The sequence below is a fragment of the Cygnus atratus genome, chromosome 1, assembly GCF_013377495.2.
Source record: "Cygnus atratus isolate AKBS03 ecotype Queensland, Australia chromosome 1, CAtr_DNAZoo_HiC_assembly, whole genome shotgun sequence".
NCBI classification, from domain to species: domain Eukaryota; kingdom Metazoa; phylum Chordata; class Aves; order Anseriformes; family Anatidae; genus Cygnus; species Cygnus atratus.
In genome coordinates, this window is record NC_066362.1 from 12,926,696 (window position 1) to 12,938,771 (window position 12,076).

Genomic DNA, 12,076 nt, shown 5'->3' on the forward strand with positions numbered 1-12,076 from the left:
TACAATTACTTGCCTTCAGTTCATTAAATCCATAACCTGTATAAGCTAACACTTGTTCTGAAGAATTTCCCGGTTAAAGGAAGACAAAGATGAGGATGGACAAAGACATTTAACTCATTCACATGGTTTTCCACTCTCTTCTTCCACTCACCCTGCAATGGCATCAGTATTCCCAAAACAGTAACAACAGATGGCTTAAATATGAGGAAACCATCCCAGCACTACAGTGGTAAGGAGAACAGGAGTAAAGTGGAAAGGAAAAGAGAAGCCTTCAGAAGCAGAATGAAAACAAAATATCCAAGACAGATCTGAGTTGAGATGTGCTGAATCAAATACACACGTTGGAAATTTGCATAAGATCTGACACACATACTAAGCCCAGTGGAAAACGACGCACTTTGCAGGGGTGATCCAACTGCTGGCTGACAGAAATGTACAATTCCTAGAGGGGATCTATCTTGTTTATAGTGTTCAGAAGCTAGATCCAACAACCTCAAGACAAATCAAGAGACAGCCGCAGATGAATGCAAAAGGAAGCCCACAAGCACCAGCATTTCCACCATGCCACGGAAGAAAATTTTTTGCTGGAGATGCCCTTTAAAGTACACACTTCGCATAAGCTAAGTTCCCCCACAAACTGTTTCTTCTGGAGGCATTCTCAAGCCCAGTTTATAAATTACATTATTTTTATATACTTTCCACTCCCTGTGACATTCACATACCCACTAAGCTGACCTAACACAGGAAGTACAGAAAATCGCAAGCAAAAATCCAAACGAATCTTCACTTCAAGCATGTAGAACTGGTGAGCTACATTCCTATCAACAGAGCATTTCATGTTTTCAGTTGTTGCCAGTCAACAATAAATTCCACCAGCACACTAGCAGGAATCTGTTATGTTAACAGAAAAAGGAAAAAATAATCATACAAATCTTGTAAGTAAATATTGACTATTCTGTGACTCTCACTTCTCTTGGAAGAGTTTGCAAGGAACGGCAGCTGGAAAATCTACACAAGTACAATTCAAGGAACTCATGACTTCAGGTTTTGAAGTGCTATTACTACAGCCCCATCCCACCTAAAGGACAAGGCACTGAAATGCAAGAACAGAAGGAACTCACTGTTGCATTTATTTACTGGAACTAATTCCAGTGACCCCCTGACGAGCCCTACAAGACCCTTTCACCTGACCAAAACCATGGTTGCATTTAATTCAAAGGTACTGTCTCCCTCTAAGTCAGTCAGTTCACTACTTAATTATATCCCTGACCAAATTCTCTTTTTACTTTGCTACTGCTTTTCTCAACCTAAACGCATCCTGGCCTGATGCACACTTCACACGTTTGGAAGTTATCTTCATCCGTAAGAGCCAGAAGTACAACAACGTAATAATCACCGAGGTTTTAGACATGCACGCAGTTTTTTCACGGGATGATCACACTGCCTTGCTTTACCAGCCATGGAGCATTTTTTTCTAAGAATACAGGAAGGGAAGCCTATTATGTATGCTATACGGCTGTACAAACAGGATGCTGCCTTCGTTTTCACACAATCACCAACTTAAACAGCGCGATGCTTTTTTAAATGCTCGAAGGATGCGTTGCTATAGCTTTGCACCCAAAATGCTGTCATGTGTAATAATGTATAAACGGCCAAATCTGAGCTCTCGTTCAGGATATTTTGTATTAGAAGTAGACACAGAATTAGCTAGCATTTTAACAGTAAATATTTCCCCTTAGGAAATGGCAGTTTGTAAATGGATTTATGGCAACAGCCTGCTGACATTATGATGCACACATTTTTGCAGTTTTAGCGGTCTCTCAGTTTAAATAATTTATATTTACAAGCTACAGATTCATGTAATTTGTAAAAACACAGCTAGGCTTCTTCCCTCTGCCACAGTTTCATGTATTCAGGTTTCTACTTGTTTTTTTCAGAGCAACAGAAAATAGTAAGTTAAAGTCCTAAATAACTTGCAGGCAGCATTTTCACTATAATTAAAAAAAGAATTGAAAGGTCAAATTTCATCATCTTAATAAAAATATTAAGAAAATATCTGGCACCAGTTTAAAGAGCATCCGGTGCAATGTTTCTACAGAATATTACAACAATTTCATGGTAATTCCCACAGCAGTTCTATGGAATAGCCTTTGAAAAACTTCTTCCACTTACAAAGAAAAATATAAAAAGGCTGTGATTATTGATTTGCGACCGTAAGGCGTAACGTCCAGCTTAACAACTTACACCAGAACATTCAGCTTGAAAAACTGACTTGTGCCCAGAGCTTTGGTGTAGCAGTTTTATAGCAAAAAGCTGTTAAAGAAAGCAAAATACGTCACACATCCCCCTTCTGGGCCTACTCTGCTAAGAGTGGAAGTAAGAAAAATAAAGCTTTTTATAAAAATAAGGCACTTCTTCACTAAAAATCAATTGCAGTGAGTGGCTCAAGTGCTTTACCCGCCTAAAATCATAGCCATTTTTCTCCATTCACATTCGCACGCAGCTATATTTATGCTACCTCACAGGAAACAAGTTAGAAGTGGTTTTACATTTTAGTCTGGTCATAATAAAAATCAACGCATCTTTGGGTAGCCACCTATGCTGCCAAAAATGGAAGTCTCAAAAAAAAAACCTGTGAAAGAAAATATACTTACAGTGATCTGGGGAGACTCGCAATATCTACGAGATTATTTCCTTCCTTTAACAGTTTGTGCAATAGGGCTGCTGCCTGAGAGGCAATTTAGAATAAATTCATTTCTGCAGGAATTCCCAGGTTCTTGAAGCAGTTAAACTAACCTACATATACCCTTCCCTCTAGAACAGGGCTTCGTTTTCCAGTTTTATTTTGAGCTAAATTGTTCCCTTGAGTGCTCCTACAGGACAACTGTATTCATTTCAATTAACAATTACCTACTTGCTAAAATTATCAGAATATGTAAGAGGCAGTAACTAATAATCAAAGCAGAGCTTTGACTTGCAATCCCGTTTTTTTATATAAGAGGGCAAAGACTGAAGTACAAAATAAACAAAGATTTAAGACTGCCTTTCCACATGTAGAAAAATCAGTAAAAAAAAAAAGCTGTACACTGCAAAAAACGCAAAACCTAACGCATTTACCACCAAGGCAGCCAGTCACCACCTCATGAATCCAAGGTGGCCATGATCTAAGTGCAGTGCCCTATTCATATCACTTGTGTTGTTTGTTGAGCTTTTTACGGCAATTGTTCAGTTCTGTGCAAAGACTGAACAAATACTGGGCAACAAACCTAATAAAATCTGCGCAAGGAGGAAGCTATACGCAGGCACCATACATGTTACCAGGACACCGAGTGCCTTGGGGAAAAAAAGGCACTGCTCCACCACAGGGTTACGCATTAGAGAGTCAAATGCAGTCAAATAAGAAGTGAAACACTTAGGAACGGAGTGGAACAAAGTGCTTTCAGAAGCGGTGGGGAACACCACTTGTGCTTCTCAAGAACTGTGCAGCTCCCACGGCAGTCAGGCATTTCTACATGATGCATTATGTACGTGGCAAGTCCCTTGAACACTTAAGGACAGGACACCCACGTAACATCATCTGAACTGGGAATCAGTCGTTCACAGACAGCTGTGTCCTCCAAGTACCAGCAGAGGAAGTATCAGTTAAGAATAATGCCGTACTAACAGCAGGGAAAGACAACATCTACCCAGGAAATCAACCACTAGAACAGAAGTTAAAAATTCTGGACCAACTGCGCCCTGAAACTCTCGAAGGTGATGAGTAGCTTGGAGTCATGCCTACTGGTCTCTGAAGCCTAGCCCAACTTTCACGGACTAGAATCTTGTCTATACAGCTGCAGACATCGAGCTCAGCACAAGAAATGGAGTTCTCACTCCCAGTATTGACCTGACAGCAGATATATACAGTACATCTCTGCTACCACTGCTAACAGCCCATTCCCAACAAAAGCAAGAAGATCAGACCATGCCAATCACGGGCCACAATCTTTTCAGCCTCCCATTGATTTTCCTTTGTTAGCTTTGTCTCGAATAAGGAGTCTAGGCCCCTCGTTTCCATTGTAGCCCTGCTGCACAGCTGAGAGATGGTCATCTGCCTCTCCAGAACCAAAATAAGAACTGCTCTTAATCTCACTGATCCATGCAGAAGCTGCGTTTCCTGCAATCACAAAGGGTACAAGACATCTGTGTGTTTTCAGATAAAAAGAAAAAGCAGATGTCATCCACATGTGCCAATAAGAATGACAAGACAAGACAGATCCACTAGACAAATGCAACAAGATGCAAAATTGTTCAAGAGGACGCCACTGAAACACTGACCTTAGAAAAATAAACACCACCAGCTAGAACTTAAAAGACTACTTAAGAAGGAAGTTAATTTAAGACGAGTTTGTTTAAAATTTGCAAGTTCAGTATTTTAACTAAGAGATTAAAGTCGTGCATATGTTCTTTAAAGCAATATGGCTTTAACTAAGTTAATTACCCCTTAGGAGACTGACGCTTTCCAGCCCATTAGTTTAGACACCAAAACTAGTAGCACTACACACTTAAATGTTACTGAGATATATTAGTTTTAAGAATCAAGGCTTGCTCTCCAACATATGCAAAACTAAGGCTATAACTCTTCCTCCAAAGAGAAAGGAACCCAAATTACATGGATAAGCTTATGACCACTTAACTGTGTTGGATGTCTCTGTTAGTGAACTGAAAACTGAACACGACAACCAATTCATACGGCACTTACTAATTTCAGTCTCCTAATTTAGTTGCCCATGGCACATTAATAAAGCTGGCCAATTCAATTGTTTTACTATATTAAGGGAGCTCAGAAGTAAAATAAATAAAACAATTAACTGTCAGAAGTATCACGGCAGAACTTCCTTCAAAACTGCTGATGCTTCCTTCTAGCAATCCGAATGAATGAAACTTATCTTTAGTTGCTTTTGTTCCTTTGTTCTCATGGACCTCTCAGTTCATGAGACAACATCATTCATAGCTTCAGTCCTCTTATAATAGCTAGTTATTTTTCCTTCTTGAAGTTACTGGCTACATCAGCTTGCTACTTTTTACAGCTGATATTTCTAAGCTTTTCTTTCACAAGGTACTCCCATTAAAGCCATGATGGCTGTAAGCCTTCCCACAAAGTGGTTACCACCAACAAAATTACCTTTTAAAGGAATTAAAATCTCAGTCTGTAGCAAGATAGCAGGAAAAATTAGGTCAACCAAACTAGGTCATCCACTTATACCTCTATTTATCCGGTACCTTTGGGGAATTTTTTCTACCTTATCTTTTTAGAATGAACGAAATTCTTACACGGCTAAAGTGGATGGCAAAAGAGTAGCTAGCAGAGGCCCTCTGAGATACAAGCTGTAACTTTCCAACTCAAATCTCACAGTGACTCAATCATCCTGACATTGCTATTGAAAGATACTATGAAACAATGATTCGCAGCCCAGAAGATGGTCCTAAACTCCGATGGGCTTCTCATGCTCTTCTCCTCCTAATCTTTTGCTTAACTCGCTGTTGTGCTCTCAGCTTTCCTCGTCAGGCTTCTAGCTTAATTCTTGTACTGTCCTGGTGGCACTGGGTCAGAACACGGCATCGCTCCTGGGAGGTGCAGAAGGATTTGAGACAGCGATCCACCAATGCAGCACTCCCCGTGACTCCTGATTCTGGATCAAGAACTCGGCAGCGGGATCAGAGCGCTCTCCTTCCATGGATGCATTCTGACCAAACCTCTCCGAAATAAATTAATGAGTTAAGTTTCTACTGGTAAGTTTTTTTGTCTGACGAAGCAGGAAAACAAGGAGCTCAGTCCCTTTCCAACTTTCACGTACTAGTTAATAGAAAAGGAAACACATATCCATGCCTCACTTACGGCAAATACGCAGAGCTGAGCTATCCCAGACTGCACGGACATGACCATAGCAATGGTGGAGTGACACCAGCCCAGGGAAAACACCAGGATACAAGTGCTGTACTTCCTAGCAGCACAAACAGCTTCTCCTCTACCCGTTAACTTATGCTCTACTCAGTTCCACATCTGACCTTTAACGCTGATGCCTCTCCCTAAGTAAAGGGGATTTTTATGAAACCAAGAAAATCGTCATCTAGGCTCTGACTTCAGTTCTAAGATTGTGTACTCAAGGCACTACTACAGTTTTTGTCTTCCCCCAGCACTAACAAACGCATTACTATTCTCCCTGCGCTGAAGTGCCCTACATACTGAACGTATTACAGCACTACTGGAGCAGTGCAAGTCCCTTCAGCACAAAATCCACCAATCTCATATACTGACAGCGAAGAAAATCAAACACTGTTTTCTGTTTGTGACAAATTAATGCCTTTAAGATGAATTTGAAAAGCTTTGGACTAACTATTAAAAACTTCCTATTAGCAAATGTATGCACATTAGATAAGCAGATATTCAGATTAACCTCTCCTGGGCTGCAGAGCTGGTAAATTACATTTAGCAGTAACACTACAGGGCAAAAACACCCCGAACATATCAGAGCTTTAAGGTTAGTTATGTATACCTCAGAACAAGAAATTGTTTCTGTGTAATATAAATTGTTTCTGCAGAAATTATATAGATATAAGTGCAATAATGTGTGTATATTTATATATATACACACATGTAACTGCACATATGTAGAGCTACAGACCTATAGATTAGAGCCTAGCATAGATGAACTATGGTCACCTGAGACATGTACCTATGGATTTCTCTTTCTGCATCTATCTACATATAGCCATGTATATATGTGTACACATATATATATATATGTATATTTATACACACCAAAATTATTTGGACTGAGATCATAATAAAAGCTAAGTAAGTAGTTGACACACCATTTAAAATTATTTAGGATGCGTGCAGTATGCCACAAGGCGCAAGGTCAAGATTATCACTTGCTTCTCCTGAAGAATTTAATAATACCCAAAATGAGCACACAAACCTTTAGAACATAAGACCAGGAGACTTGCATACTGCTGTCTTCAGAGGCTGAGCAAACAGAGCTTATTACCACGCAAGTTATTTGACAAAACCCAGAGCATTGCCCAACCGTGTTGTTTTAGTTTCATCTGCCTGAAAGAACAACGGCAACTTTAGGCCAAGTTCGCAAGTTCTTATACCCCGGGGTGACTACAGGAGCTTCGTGGTTGTATTCAGCCACCCCTAGGAAAATTCAGAGTGGCATCTTTGAAACAACAGCAGCAGCACTCGTTTCCTCAGGAGACGACAAAAAAAAAAAAATATGTAATGGTGTTCATAGAAAGTTGCATTTTGTGTAACACTTAAAGAACAGCGTTTCACGAAATTCCAGAAGCTTCTGAAGTTAAGGGGTTACCGAAAATATTATTCGGTCATATTGCTCCAGCCAGAAGTAGCCTACATAAATGGAGCTTTATGGCCGGCCCGTATGACTTAGCATTGCTCACAATGAAGTAATCTGTTCCCCCCACACCCCCGACCAAACCAACGGCAGTCAATGAAACGCAGCTAGCAGGAATACGCTTCAAAAACACATTAACACTCAAAGTAATGCCTAATATGGAAGACCGACAAGACCAGAGACAATTTCGACTCTGAAATTTTAAGGCTGAAAGCCCTTCAAAGCGGTGCCCCAGCTGCCTGTGACCCATTGCACAGCTGTAAGAGCAGAGCTCCTCGCAACGTGCCGCTGCACCGCACGCTCACGGTCCTTCTCCCAACGGCCACCAACCCTGGGAGCACGCTCACAGGAAGACAAGTGCTCAGAACTGGTGACGGCTGGTCAAAATCCCCCCAGGTTACGTGAATTTCCCCCAAAACCCGTTTTTATACCAATCTTTTTTAAAAATTTTATATATATATTTATATATATATATGTATATGTGTGTGTGTGTGTGTGTGTGTGTGTGTGTGTGTATATATATATATATCAGTTAACCTGTTTTTGAAAGTCTAGCTGACTCTACGCAAGTGTTTTTCCTGCTTGAGCCTTAGCAGATAGAAATTATTTCTCTTCAAAAGGCACCGTGTGTTTTACAATGCAGAGGAAGAAGCTTAAGCAGAGAGTCCATGTTTCAGATTATGTTACAAGCATGGAACTCATTCAGTAAGTAAATACTAGAAAACAACATAAAAAATAAACATATAGACATTGATTTTTTATTTTTTAAGAGAACTTCAAAGTAATTGATGATGTAATTTTGGAGGCATAGTACTCCTATCCTTCTCCACTAATTTTCCTGATTGTGTACTTGCTCTATAAATTTGAAAAATAGATTCACAGATACACCGAAGGTACATTAGTGGTATTTGAATTGAGAAAGTTCACACAAATGCACGTTAATATACAGACAAGCTTTTAAGACGGGTCTTTCATAAGTGCTGTGGTTGCAACTGAATGTATTATTTGTGATCTCTTTAACGCTGTATTACACCATACAGGAATTAGAACAAAATCCATGGTGTGTTTATCATTATTACATGGACTTTTACTACATATCTCAGTCATCTTGATTGGTATTTTAGAGTAGCCTAGATTGTTATTTCATTTTTAACAGTCTCAGGTATTTTAGAAGTCAAGCATATCCCACCTCCCCTTTTTTCACAAAAAAAAAAAGTGAGGCAGCAGTATTTAAAAATCAAAAATCAAAAAAATAAAAACCAAGAGATTAAGAGGGACACCTATCATAAAGGCAACCTTTTATCCACTTCAAATGAATAACCCATTCAAAATCCCTTTCACACTTTAGAATACAGCACATCAAGCTCTTCAGTATCTCAAAACCTACGAGTTAGAGCTTAGATGGATTGAACAGAAGACAGACAGGGGTCTCCTACAGAATACCCAAAACAGAAGCCAGAAACACCTTCAGCCATTCTCTGTGCTCCATTAAAACAGATTCTCCAAGGGTATAACTCAAAATAGTAGGTCAAATTGTTATACTCTGAAAAACATTTGAAAAAAAAATTGATTTTTTAACAAAATGCTTCACACTGTTCATATTTCAGTTGTCCTGTAACAATGTCAATCTACATCAGAGAACTGATAGCAATGCAAGTAGCAGAATGCTTTTGTTGGATGACTACACAAGAAAAAAAGATGCGTTAGCTGTGAACATATTAAACGTAAACCAGTGAAAGTATTTACAGAAGTCTTCCTAAAATCTGGAAGCTAGGAAAACTGTTTGCTCCACGTGGACCTTTGATTTCCAATCCTTGTTTGAGACGAGACACGTTCATTACAGGAATCCGGAATCTAGACCAGGCTGCTTGTGAATACACAACGATACAATGCACGACACAACACAGAACACCACGAGGAAGCAATCTGTACTCCAGTTTGCCCTAAGAATGGTGTCAGCTTTGATGCACTTTAACCATACGTTAACCATACCTAACGTGCATTACTTTAGGAAATGCCCACTTGCCCCTAGAGCCACAGACGTGTGCTCCCTGGCAAGACCCACTGGCAAACGAGCGATACATTGCTGCCAAACGACACACTTCATTTCCACCTTATTGTGTGCACCCGTAATACTCAAGTGATCTACTAATAAAGTCCTACTTACTTTCCAGTGCAAACTAATTAAAATTAAATACATTTGACTGCCAGTAAAAGACTCGTTACTGATGCCTACGCTATATAATTTACCTTGCAGGCGGGAAAATAAATAATTAAGCCACTTCTCCACCTTCCGAGTGGAGCATGTTTTCAGGGATGTCAACGGCATTATTAAGTAGCAGTCACATTTATCTAAGCTACGGCCTTGCAATAATATTCAGCCAGGCTAATCAGAAGCCTTCAGTCAACCAGAGCCTACCTGCACACAGCTGTAGCTCTCTTACCACCTCTTCAGAACTCCATGGCACCTGTCTATCAAGCACCTTTAGTTCATTCACTCGGTCCTAAATATAATTCTGTAAGTCAGCTACTCAACGCAGTCAAAGGCAATAAAGACATGAAAATAAAGAACTGTTTTCAATTGCATTCACTCAGTATTCCTCTCCTATTTTTAGATTCCATTTTGACTTGGAAATGAAGCGATGAGTAACAGCAATTCCTTTTCTACACACTTGCCGTTGCGTTGCAGCAACAATACATCCCGCACTTAAATGAGAACATCATTCCTCCCCAGAAAATCACTACTGGAACCTACAGAAAAGATAATAGAGAAGCTTTTTACCCCCTTCATCTCTCCTCCTCTCTCCAATCATTTTAATGAGTATCTAAGCATTGGTCTGGAAAAAAACAACAAACAACAGCAAAAATGACACGCCCTTAGTGAAAAATAATTGGTAATTATGATTCTCATTGCTACACTAATCTGTATCTGCTTTGGTACGTGCAGGTGAACATTGAGACTGACGGGAACGTTCCTGTCAAAGAGCAGCATCCTGGTTTCCTGGTTTTCCTATGACTTCCTATGCAGAAGGAGCATGTGGGTTGGAAACAGAAAGCGTTAAGAGCACAAAAGAAATTTTGAACACAGTTCTTTCCGAAGCATTCAACACTTTTGCAGGTAACACACCTTTTTCCTGAAACGCCTTGCTAGTTGGTTTCTGTGACCCTATTTTCCCACTTTTAGCAGCGTTCTTTCCTTACTGCTCGACTGGAGCAAAGGGAAAGCTTACGACTAAACAGCCAAAAGCTACAGAAACAATGCGCTGTCAGGAACAGAACAGAAACCAAACCTACTTTTCCTTACAGAGCGGGGACTATTTAGGAGAAAGGATGACAAAACTATTGTTTAAGCTTTGTCACAGTCCAACTGCATACGTTAGGCTACTTATCAGACCCGAAATGGTAGCAGCTGATTACCAGATCTAATACATACAGCGTTTAACAGAAGAGATATTAGAAGCCCTGCATTTCCTAGGCCACCCTTTCTAGTCCACGTGAACCAGACTCCCCAGTGCTAGATGTCAGCGTGCGTTTAATAGCAATTATATCACTAAACCCATCCCTTAATGAGGGTTCTGCCCCATCCCTTAACCTCCCCGTTACCCCAGGATGCTGCCGCCCTAGAGCTGTGCCCCCCCCCTCGGGCGCAGCCCCCCGGCTCCCCCATTCCCCCTGCCTTTCCCACAGGCCAGGCTGGGCCGGCTGCTTGCCCTGAGCTTGCCCTGGGCTTGCCCCAGCCCCTGCCGGCTCGGTGGCCCGGGGCTGCCCTTCCCCGGCCCCGCTTCCTCCCGCAGCCCTCTCCCAGCCCTTGCGCAACATCCGCAGCCCCGATGCGACATTTCCATCCCGGTTTTTTTTTTTTTTTTTTTTTGTTCTTCCCGGACCATTAGGGAAGGCTGACAGCTCCGAAGGCTGGCAGAGGGGTTTGATCCCAAACAGCGCCGGAGGACAATAATAAGGCGAGCCCGGGGGGGGATGCGCGGTGCTCGCCTTCCCCTCTCCTGCGGGTCCAGCCGGGTTTTCTGTGCTGTTTAGGGACTTAACAGGGGCTGCTCGATCCCAAGCATTGTGCGATTCAAAAGGCAGATCACCTCGAGCGGGTTCACAGCCCGATCAAACTGGGGAAACGGACTCGGCAAAGGGGGAAATCCGCCGATAAACGCCCCCCCTTTTCCCCAGCACACGGCCGCGCTGGGCAGGGGCTGGCGGGGAGCTGGGCTGGGCTGGGCTGGGAGGAAGAAAGGCCGAGGGATGCAGCCAGGGCTGCCATGGGGGATGGGGAGCGAGGGGAGACGGTGGGAAGGGAAGGGGAATATTCCTCCCAGGGACGTTCAGGGCATTTAACCCGTCTCCTGGGAGGGAGCAGGGGTGTTAAAGGGGCAGACAAGGGGGGCCCGCTGGCCCCACACAGCCCCGCAAGGAGAGGGGCTCCCCCTCACCAGCCTTCTCAGTCCCCTTCATCTGCTGGGGGAAGGATGGGGCTGGGGGGCTCCTGTTTACTTGGGGGGGGCTCCCGTTTAATTGTCTCTCACCGTGAGCAACCCCCTCGGGAGGGGCTGGGGGGGGGGAGCTGGGGCTCATCTCCCCCAGGGGGGCGGTTATAGGGGCCAGTTATGGCCAGTTACTCCCCCAGTTATGGGGCCAACCCCAATTATAGGGATACCCCCCGATTATAG

General features: G+C 42.2%; 1 protein-coding gene across 6 annotated transcripts in view; it reads right to left on the reverse strand.

Annotated features, from left to right (window-relative positions):
* Positions 1-12,076, reverse strand: part of PTPN12 (protein tyrosine phosphatase non-receptor type 12) — a 113,175-nt gene that overhangs the window by 64,396 nt on the left and 36,703 nt on the right. The window lies entirely within an intron of this gene.